Raw genomic sequence first — 8,759 nt, forward strand, 5'->3', positions numbered from 1 at the left:
TCTGGTGAGAGTCTGATCCTGTCTTGGTTCCTCACCCTTCTGTGAGGTGGGTCCTCTGCTGTGAGGTCACTCCTGCCTAACTGGCACACGTCCCCTTGGCAAGGTGGGCCCTCTGGTAGCAGTTGGATCCTGCTTGGAGCCTCCACCCATGGGTGATGTGGGCACTCTTGTGTCAGGCCCTAACTCCTGGGCTCCCCACGTTTTCTGATGTGCGCCCAGTGATGCCAGTACACTCCTGCCACGTTCCCATCCCCATGGGGATGTGTGCCTTCTGCTCTGAGGTCCCACCGGCTAGGTTGCTCACAGTTTCATGATGTGGGCTCTCTGGTGTGAGTCCACTCCGCCCTGTATCCCATAGTGTCTGGGCTGTGGGCCGCCTGCTGGGAGGTTACAGCTACTGGATTCCTCACCATTTTTATTCTATGGTCCCTCTGTTGTGTGGCAACTCCTGCCTGCCTTAGTCCCCAAAACTTGGTGATGTGGATCCTCTTTTTTTGAGGCCAAGTGTGCTGGGTTCCTCACCTTTCCATGATGTGGCCCAACTGGTGTGAGGCTACTTCTTCCTGGTTGACATTCCCTTGGTGATGTGGGTCCTCTGGTGAGAGTCTGATCCTGGCTGTGTTCCTCAACCTTCTGTGAGGTGGGCCCTCTGCTGTGAGGTCACTCCTGCCTGCCTGTCACACGTCGCTGTGATGATGTGGGCCCTACTGTGGCAGTTGGAGCCTGCTGCCATCCTCCTCCCCTCAGTGATGAGGCCCCTCTGGCCTCAGGCCCTAACTGCTGGGCTCCCCACATTTTTCGATGTCCAACCAGTGGTGCAAGGACACTCCTGCCAGGTTCCCGTCCCCATGTCGATGTTGACTTTCTGCTCTGTGGTCCAACGCCTGGGATGCTCACAGTTTCATGATGTGGGCCCTCTGGTGTGAGTACACACCGGCCTGGATCCCATAGCCTCGGTGCTCTAGGCCACCTGCTAGGAGGTTCCTACTGCTGGATACCTCACATTTTATTCTATGGGCACTCTGTTGTGAAGCTACTCCTGCCTGCCTCACTCCCAGCCACTTGGTGATGTTAGTCCTCTGGATTGAGGACACATATGCTGGGTTAATCACCTTTCGATGATGTGGCACCACTGGTACGAGGACATCCCTGCCTTGTTCCCATCCCCTTGGTGATGTGCGCCCTCTGGTGAGAGTCTGATCCTTGCTCGGTTCCTCAGCCTTCTGTGAGGTGGTCCCTCTGCTGTGAGGTCACTCCTGCCTGGCTGGCACACGTCGCCTTGATGACGTGGGCTCTGTGGTGGCATTTAAAGCCTGCGGGGTGTGTCGTCCCCTCGGTGATGAGGGCCCTCTGGGGTCAGGCCGTAACTTCTGGGCTCCCCACATTTTCTGATGTGTACCCAGTAGAGCGAGGACACACCTGCCAGTTTCCCATCCCCATGGTGATGTGGGCCTTCTGCTCTGAAGTCCCAACGGCTGGGTTGCTCACACTTTCATGATGTGGGCTCTCTGGTGTCAGTTCACTCCGTCCTGGATCCCAGAGCCTCGGTGCTCTGGGCCTCCTGCTGGGAGGTTCCAATTGCTGGTTTCCTCATATTTATATTCTATGGGCCCTCTGTTGTGAGGCTATTCCTGCCTGCCTCATTGCCACACACTTTGTTTTGGGGGTCCTCTGGTTTGAGGCCACATGTGCCGGGTTCCTCACCTTACGATGATGTGGCCCCACTGGTGTGAGAACACTCCTGCCTGGTTCCCATCCCCTTGGTGTTGTGGGCCCTCTGGTGAGAGTCTGATCCTGGCTGGGCTCCTCAACCTTCTGTGAGGGGGGACCTCTGCTGTGAGGTCACACTTTACTGGCTGGCACTCATCGCCTTGGCAATGTGGGTCATCTGATGACATTTGGAGCTTTCTGGGAGCCTCCTCCTCTCAGTGATGAGGGCCCTCTGGCGTCAGGCCCTGACTGCTGGCCTCCAAACATGTTCTGATGTGCGCCCAGGGGTGCGAGGACACTCCTGTCAGGTTCCCATCCTCTTGGGGATGTGGGCCTTCTGCTCTGAGGACCCAACGGCTGGGTTCCTCAGAGTTTCAGGATGTGGGCCCTCTGGTGTGAGTTCACTATGGACTGGATCCCATAGCCTCGGTGCTCTGGGGCACCTGCTGGGAGGTTCCAACTCTTGTATTCCTCACCTTTTTTTATTCTTTTTGCCTTCTGTTGTGAGGCTACTCCTTCCTGGCTCACTCCCAGCCCCTTGAAGATGTGGGTCCTCTGGTTTGAGGACACATGTGCTGGGTTCTTCACCTTTCGAGGATGTGGACCCACTGATGTGAGGACACTCCTGCCTGGTTCCCATCCTCTTCGTGAGGTGGGCCCTCTGGTGAAAGTCTGATCCTAGCTGGGTTCCTCAAGCTTCTGTGAGGTGGACCCTGTGCTGTGAGGTCACTCCTGCCTGGTTGGCACACGTCCCCTTGGCAACGTGGGCCCTCTGGTGTCAGTTGGATCCTGCTGGGATTCACATCCCCTCTTTGATGAGGGCCCTCTGGCGTCAGGCCCTAACTTCTGGGCTCCCTACAATTTCTGATGTGCACCCACTGGTGCGAGGACACGCCTGCCAGTTTCCCATCCCCATGGGGATGTAGGACTTCTGCTCTGAAGTCCCAAAGGCTGGCTTTCTCACAGTTTCATGATGTGGGCCCTCTGGTGAGAGTCTGATCCTGGCTGGGTACCTCATCCTACTGTCAGGTGGGCCCTCTGCTGTGAGGACATTCCTGCCTGGCTGGCTCACGTCACCTTGGTGACGTGGACCCTCTGGTGGCAGTTGCACCCGGCTGGGAGCCTCCTCCCCTCAGTGATGAGGGCCCTCTGGTTTCAGGGCCTTCCTTCTGGGCTCCCCACATTTTCTGATGTGCGCCCAGTGGTGCGAGGACACTCCTGCAAGGTTCCCATCACCATGGGGTTGTGGGCCTTCTGCTCTGAGGTCTCAAGAGCTGGCTTGCTCACAGTTTCATGATGTGGGCCCTCTGCTGTGAGTTCACTCCGGCCTTGATCCCATAGCCTCAGTGCTGTGGGCCACCTGATGGGAAGACCCAGCTGCTGAATTCCTCACTCTTTTAATTCTATCGACTCTCCGTTGTGAGGTTACTCCTGCCTGACTCTCTTCCAGCCCTTTGGTGATGTGGTTCCTCTGGTTTGATGCCACATGTGCTGGGTTGCTCACCTTTCGATGATATGGCCCCTCTGTTGTGAGGAAACTCCTGCCTCATACCCATCCCCTTGGTTATGTGGGACCTCTGGTGAGAGTGTGATCCTGGCTGGTTTCCTCACCCTTCTGTGAGGAGCGCCCTCTGCTGTGAGGTCACACCTACCTGGCTGGTACAGGTTGCCTTGGTGACGTGGGCCCTCTGGTGGCACTTGGAGGCTGCTGGGATCCTCCTCCCCTCGGTGATGAGTGTCCTCTTGCATCGGGCCCTAAGTGCTGGGTTCTCCACATTTTCTGATGTGCTCCCAGTGGTTCGAGGACACTCCTGCCTGGTTCCCATCCCCATGGGGATGTGGGCCTTCTGCTCTCAGGTCCCAACGGCTGGGTTGCTCACAATTTCATGATGTGGGCTCTCTGGTGTGAGTTCAATCCTGCCTGGATCCCATAGCCTTGGTGCGCCAGGCCACCTGCTGGGAGATTCCAACAACTGGATTCCTCACCTTGTTCATTCTATGGGCCCTGTGTTGTGAGACTACTCCTGCCTGCCTCACCCGCAGCCCCTTGGTGATGAGGGTCCTCTGGTTTGAGGCCACATGTGCTAGTTTCCTCACCTTTTGATGATGTGGCCCCACTGGTGTGAGGACACTCCTGCCTGGTTCCCATTCCCTTGGTGATGTGGGCCGTCTGGTGACAGTCTGATACTGATTGGGTTCCTCAACCTTCTGTGAGGTCGCCCTCTGCTGTGAGGACATTCCTGCCTGGCTGGCTCACGTCACCTTGGTGACGTGGACCCTCTGGTGGCAGTTGCACCCGGCTGGGAGCCTCCTTCCCTCGGTGATGAGGGCCCTCTGGTTTCAGGGCCTTACATCTGGGCTCCCCACATTTTCTGATGTGCGCCCAGTGGTGCGAAGAAACTCCTGCCAGGTTCCCATCACCATGGGGATGTGGGCCTTCTGCTCTGAGGTCCCAACAGCTGGCTTGCTCACAGTTTCATGATGTGGGCCCTCTGCTGTGAGATCACTCCGGCCTTGATCCCATAGCCTCAGTGCTGTGGGCCACCTGATGGGAAGATCCAGCTGCTGAATTCCTCACTCTTTTAATTCTATTGACTCTCCATTGTGAGGCTACTCCTGCCTGACTCTCTTCCAGCCCTTTGGTGATGTGGTTCCTCTGGTTTGATGCCACATGTGCTGGGTTGCTCACCTTTCGATGACATGGCCCCTCTGTTGTGAGGAAACTCCTGCCTTATACCCATCCCCTTGGTTATGTGGGACCTCTGGTGAGAGTCTGATCCTGGCTGTGTTCCTCACCCTTCTGTGCGGTGAGCCCTCTGCTGTGAGGTCACAAGTGCCTGGCTGGCACATGGCTCCTAGGCAACGTGGGCCCTCTGGTGGCACTTGGATCTGGCTGGGAGTCTCTCCCTTTGGTGATGAGGGCCCTCTTGCATCAGGCACTAGCTGCTCTGGGCTCACCACAATTTCGGATTTGCGTCCACTGGTGCGAAGACACTCCTCCCAAGTTGCCATCACCATGGGGATGTGGGAATTCTGCTCTGACGTCCCAACGGCTGGCTTGCTCACAGCTTCATGATGTGGGCCCTCTGGTGTGAGTTCACTCCGGCCTTGATCCCATAGCCTAGGTGCTCTGGGCCGCATGCAGGGAGGACGCAACTACTGGATTTCTCACCCTTTTAATTCTATGGGCGCTCTGTTGTGAGGCTACTCCTGCCTGCCTCATTCCCAGCCCCTTGGTGATGTGTGTCCTCTGGATTGAGGCCACACGTGCTGGGTTCCTCTACTTTCGATGATGTGGCCATACTGATGTGAGGAAATTCCTGCCTGGTTCCCATCCCCTTGGTGTTGTGAACCCTCTGGTGAGATTCTGATCCTGGCTGGGTTCCTCACCCTTGTGTGAGGTGGGCCCTCTTCTGTGAGGTCACTCCTGCCTGGCTGGCACACGTCACCTTGGCGACGCGGGCCCTCTAGTGGCAGGTGGATCCTGCTGGTGGCCTCGTCCCCTTGGTTATGAAGGCCCTCTACTGTTAGGCCCTAACTGCTGGGATTCCGACATATTCTGATGTGCGCCCAGTCGTGCGAGGACACTCCTGCAAGGTTCCCGTCCCAATGGGAATGTGGGCCTTCTGCTCTGAGGTCCCAAAGGCTGGGTTGCTTACAGTTTCATGATGTAGGCCCTCTGTTGTGACTTCACTCCTGCCTGGATCCCATAGCCTCGCTGTTCTGGGCTGCCTGCTCAGAGGTTCCAACTGCTGGTTTCCTCAACTTTTTATTCTATAGGCCCTATGTTGTGCGGCTACTCCTGCCTGCCTCATTCCCAGCCCATTGGTGATGTGGGTTCTCTGGTTTGAGGCCACATGTAATGGGTTCCTCACCTTTCGATATGTGGCCCCACTGGTGTGAGCACACTCCTGCCTATTTCCCATTCCCTTGGAGATGTGGGCCCTCTGGTGAGAGTGTGATCCTGGCTGGTTTCCTCACCCTTCTGTGAGGAGCGCCCTCTGCTGTGAGGTCACACCTACCTGGCTGGTACAGGTTGCCTTGGTGACGTGGGCCCTCTGGTGGCACTTGGAGGCTGCTGGGATCCTCCTCCCCTCGGTGATGAGTGTCCTCTTGCATCGGGCCCTAAGTGCTGGGTTCTCCACATTTTCTGATGTGCTCCCAGTGGTTCGAGGACACTTCTGCCTGGTTCCCATCCCCATGGGGATGTGGGCCTTCTGCTCTCAGGTCCCAACGGCTGGGTTGCTCACAATTTCATGATGTGGGCTCTCTGGTGTGAGTTCAATCCTGCCTGGATCCCATAGCCTTGGTGCGCCAGGCCGCCTGCTGGGAGATTCCAACAACTGGATTCCTCACCTTGTTCATTCTATGGGCCCTGTGTTGTGAGACTACTCCTGCCTGCCTCACCCGCAGCCCCTTGGTGATGTGGGTCCTCTGGTTTGAGGCCACATGTGCTAGTTTCCTCACCTTTTGATGATGTGGCCCCACTGGTGTGAGGACACTCCTGCCTGGTTCCCATTCCCTTGGTGATGTGGGCCGTCTGGTGACAGTCTGATCCTGATTGGGTTCCTCACCCTTCTGTGAGGTCGCCCTCTGCTGTGAGGTCACTCCTGCCTGGCTGGCAGACGTCCTCTTGGTGACGTTGGCCCTCTGGTGGCAGTTTTACCCTGCTGGGAGCCTCCTCCCCTTGGTGATGAGGGCCCTCTTGCGTCAGGCCCTAACTGATGGTCTTTCCACATTTTCTGATGTGTGCCCTGTGGTGCGACAACACTCCTGCCAGATTCCCATCGCCATGGGGATGTGGGGCTTCTGCCCCGTTGTCCCAAAGACTGGGTTGCTCACAGTCTCATGATGTGGGTCCTCTGGTGTGAGTTCACTCTGTCCTGGATCCCATAGCCTCGGTGCGTTTGGCCACCTGCTGGGAGGTGCCAACTGCTGGATTCCTCACATTTTTTTTCTATGGGCTCTCTGTTGTGAGGCTATCCCTGCTTACCTCATTCCCAGCCCATTTGTGTTGTGGGTCCTCTGGATTGAGGCCACACGTGCTGGGTTCCTCACCTTTCGATGATGTGGCCCGACTGGTGTGAGGACACTCCTGCCTTGTTCCCATCCCATTGGTGATGTAGGCCCTCTGGTGAGAGTCTGATCCTGTCTTGGTTCCTCACCCTTCTGTGAGGTGGGTCCTCTGCTGTGAGGTCACTCCTGCCTAACTGGCACACGTCCCCTTGGCAAGGTGGGCCCTCTGGTAGCAGTTGGATCCTGCTTGGAGCCTCCACCCATGGGTGATGTGGGCACCCTTGTGTCAGGCCCTAACTCCTGGGCTCCCCACGTTTTCTGATGTGCGCCCAGTGATGCCAGTACACTCCTGCCACGTTCCCATCCCCATGGGGATGTGTGCCTTCTGCTCTGAGGTCCCACCGGCTAGGTTGCTCACAGTTTCATGATGTGGGCTCTCTGGTGTGAGTCCACTCCGCCCTGTATCCCATAGTGTCTGGGCTGTGGGCCGCCTGCTGGGAGGTTACAGCTACTGGATTCCTCACCATTTTTATTCTATGGTCCCTCTGTTGTGTGGCAACTCCTGCCTGCCTTAGTCCCCAAAACTTGGTGATGTGGATCCTCTTTTTTTGAGGCCAAGTGTGCTGGGTTCCTCACCTTTCCATGATGTGGCCCAACTGGTGTGAGGCTACTTCTTCCTGGTTGACATTCCCTTGGTGATGTGGGTCCTCTGGTGAGAGTCTGATCCTGGCTGTGTTCCTCAACCTTCTGTGAGGTGGGCCCTCTGCTGTGAGGTCACTCCTGCCTGCCTGTCACACGTCGCTGTGATGATGTGGGCCCTACTGTGGCAGTTGGAGCCTGCTGCCATCCTCCTCCCCTCAGTGATGAGGCCCCTCTGGCCTCAGGCCCTAACTGCTGGGCTCCCCACATTTTTCGATGTCCAACCAGTGGTGCAAGGACACTCCTGCCAGGTTCCCGTCCCCATGTCGATGTTGACTTTCTGCTCTGTGGTCCAACGCCTGGGATGCTCACAGTTTCATGATGTGGGCCCTCTGGTGTGAGTACACACCGGCCTGGATCCCATAGCCTCGGTGCTCTAGGCCACCTGCTAGGAGGTTCCTACTGCTGGATACCTCACATTTTATTCTATGGGCACTCTGTTGTGAAGCTACTCCTGCCTGCCTCACTCCCAGCCACTTGGTGATGTTAGTCCTCTGGATTGAGGACACATATGCTGGGTTAATCACCTTTCGATGATGTGGCACCACTGGTACGAGGACATCCCTGCCTTGTTCCCATCCCCTTGGTGATGTGCGCCCTCTGGTGAGAGTCTGATCCTTGCTCGGTTCCTCAGCCTTCTGTGAGGTGGTCCCTCTGCTGTGAGGTCACTCCTGCCTGGCTGGCACACGTCGCCTTGATGACGTGGGCTCTGTGGTGGCATTTAAAGCCTGCGGGGTGTGTCGTCCCCTCGGTGATGAGGGCCCTCTGGGGTCAGGCCGTAACTTCTGGGCTCCCCACATTTTCTGATGTGTACCCAGTAGAGCGAGGACACACCTGCCAGTTTCCCATCCCCATGGTGATGTGGGCCTTCTGCTCTGAAGTCCCAACGGCTGGGTTGCTCACACTTTCATGATGTGGGCTCTCTGGTGTCAGTTCACTCCGTCCTGGATCCCAGAGCCTCGGTGCTCTGGGCCTCTTGCTGGGAGGTTCCAATTGCTGGTTTCCTCGTATTTATATTCTATGGGCCCTCTGTTGTGAGGCTATTCCTGCCTGCCTCATTGCCACACACTTTGTTTTGGGGGTCCTCTGGTTTGAGGCCACATGTGCCGGGTTCCTCACCTTACGATGATGTGGCCCCACTGGTGTGAGAACACTCCTGCCTGGTTCCCATCCCCTTGGTGTTGTGGGCCCTCTGGTGAGAGTCTGATCCTGGCTGGGCTCCTCAACCTTCTGTGAGGGGGGACCTCTGCTGTGAGGTCACACTTTACTGGCTGGCACTCATCGCCTTGGCAATGTGGGTCATCTGATGACATTTGGAGCTTTCTGGGAGCCTC

Source organism: Delphinapterus leucas, chromosome 21 (genome assembly GCF_059928025.1).
Source record: "Delphinapterus leucas isolate spDelLeu-1000000601 "Yukka" chromosome 21, BTC_Dleu_Yukka2, whole genome shotgun sequence".
Classification (NCBI taxonomy): domain Eukaryota; kingdom Metazoa; phylum Chordata; class Mammalia; order Artiodactyla; family Monodontidae; genus Delphinapterus; species Delphinapterus leucas.